Source organism: Gymnoscopelus braueri (assembly GCF_963280865.1).
Source record: "Gymnoscopelus braueri genome assembly, chromosome: 16".
Taxonomy (NCBI): Eukaryota; Metazoa; Chordata; class Actinopteri; order Myctophiformes; family Myctophidae; genus Gymnoscopelus; species Gymnoscopelus braueri.
This window is the reverse complement of record NC_137616.1, coordinates 6,588,639-6,591,399: the sequence shown is the minus strand read 5'-3', so window position 1 is coordinate 6,591,399 and position 2,761 is coordinate 6,588,639.

The window sequence follows — 2,761 nt, the reverse complement described above, 5'->3', positions numbered from 1 at the left end:
ACAACATAGATTAACTGATGAAAACATACTGTACAAGTTAATGTATGTTTTGTATTAATAATCTAAATTTGCAAGGTAACTAAAGCCGTCAAATAATTGTAGTGGAGTAAAAACTATGCAACAACAATATTTGCCTCTGAGATACGCAAGTAAACTAAAAACGTTTTAGTTGTCCTCAAGTACAGTACTTGAGTAAATGTGATTAGTTACTTTCCACCGCTGTTTTTTTTAAAAACCACTACAAGTGGAAACATAACGTTATGTTCATAGTTTCTACCGAGTAAAGACACAACAAGGCACTGATGCTTGGGGGGGTTTCTGGCTCTGGTGCAGTTTCTGCAGCTTTTCAAACATCTGAGCTCGTCTTTCTTTGCTCGCCCAGCTCCGTTTACTCTGTGGTAGCTCCGTGTTGACATGGGCTCAGTCCTAACCACTGCATCCTGCTCATCACGTGTGTGTGTGTGTGTGTGTGTGTGTGTGTGTATGTGTGTGTGTGTGTGTGTGTGTGTGTGTGTGTGTGTGTGTGTGTGTGTGTGTGTGTGTGTGTGTGTGTGTGTGTGTGTGTGTGTGTGTGTGTGTGTGTGTGTGTGTGTGTGTGTGTGTGTGTGTGTGTGTGTGCGAGTGTGTGCACATGCATGTGTGTGCGTGCATGTGTCCATGCCCAGCTCCTGGCCAGGTGTTGGGCTGCAGATGCTTGCAGCGCCCTGTGCAGTGAGGCGAAATCTGATCCTGGAGAAGAGTAGGGAACATTATTTCATGTTGGTCTTTCTTAACCCGTTGAGCCCTGAGGCCGATTCTACAAATGTCTTCTAAATCCTATCCTAAGTTTTCTAAAAAACGTATGTTGCTATGTCAGTGGTTCTCAAACTTTTTCATGTCAAGGACCCCCAAAATTATATGTATTTGAACCCCAGAGACAAAGATTTGAGTTAAAAATGTTCGCTTTAAAAAATGTATATATTCAAAGATTTGCACCAATTTTCAAAAATAGCCAAAGTATAAAGATAATGGTTAAAGCGGTTTGAAAGAAAGTTTGAAATTGTTCACACAAAACATGGACGCCAGGTTGAGAGTGGTTCATGTTTCAATACAAACATACATTTTCCGTTCAAGTATATGGATTGCTTCCTTTTTTCCCCAAAAAAACAAACAGGTAAACAGGTACAATAAAAGAATGTCAAAATGATCATTTTCTTATAACAATAACAACTTATATTCACAACCAAGGCTGCCTTTATATTCAGGTTGAGAGTGGTTCAAATGGAAACGTGTCAGTCTTCTTAACCTGAAATGTGTTTTGTGTGACTCACTGACTGTGGCATTTATGGAACAACTGATGGAGTTTCAGGGTCGTTGGGTTGTTGGGTTTTATTTTTTTGCACTGTGAATGTTTTTGTTGAGAATGCTTCACGGATCGCTGCACATACCGATCAAATACAGACTCAAGACTCCATTGTTTTTGTTTTGTTTTTTAAAGGAAAAGTAAATACATTCTTTCAGCTAGTCCAAGTTCAAGGAGATTATATGGTAATAATCATCCAAGGTAAAATCCTGCACCCACTTGTCGGTCCATTTTTAAACTTGCACTGCAGGGTTTTGCTGTGTTTGTCAGCTTTCTGTAAAGGCAAATATTGTACTTTTACTCCACTACAATTATTTGAAAACTTTACTTACTAGTTACTTTGTAGATTTTGATTATTATTACAAAACATACATTAACCACTTCAGGCCTACGTATACATTTCAGCCATTTGAAAATAGCGATCTACAAGCTCACAATGTGTCGCGATGCATTTTGAGCCTGTAGATCGGCTATTTTCAAAAGATTTTTATACATTTTATACATTTGAAAACTTGTGAAACTGGATATTCTGCATAATGAGTACCTTTGGTACTTTAAGTACATTTTTATACCAACACTTTTGTACTTTTACACAAGCAAATTTTGAATTCCAGACTTTTACTTGTCACAGAGTATTTCTTTATTGCAGTATTGATACTTTTACTTAAAGGTAGTGTAAGTGATTTGCAAAGTTTCAAATAATTGCAAAATGGGTATATGTTCTGATAGTACTCGTTACTATAGGGTGTCCTGTCCATGTAAGGAGTCTCCATGTCTCTCCAGCTCTTTATAAAACAGAAAATGTATTTTGTAGTTTTTTTTTTTTTTTTTTTAGTTTCATTTCCAATTTTATCCAACCAGGACAGAGAACTCAATCAGGACACAGATTAAACAAGTGAAATTGGAAGTGATGACACTAAGAAATGAGCATGCAAAATTTGAACTGAAAACTATACAAATTAAGCTTAAAAATGGGTACTTTCTCCTGATTGGCTGAGATTTTGACACCTACCGAAAAATGTATTTTCTGTTTATTAAAGAGCTGGAGAGACAGGGAGACATCTGTTACTGAAAAAACACTCTATAGCAATGATTACTATCAGAATATAGTATTTTAACCTTTTAAAAAAATACTTTTTGTTTTAACCAAAAAATATCACTTACCCTACCTTTAAGTAAAACGATTGAGTACTTTGTCCACCACTGCACAGTGTGTGACTTACAAGCTTGTATATCTGCTATTTTTGAAAATGTTTGAAAAATCTTGAAAGTGTTGAATAATTTTGAATCACAAAATAGTTTGAGAACTACTGATTTAGAAGGCATTTGTAAAATCGGCCTCAGAGTCAGGTCTTAATGCAGTGCTTATTCTATTCTTTTATATGCCATTTTGGAGGGCTTCGAGGCTCCCCATGTGTC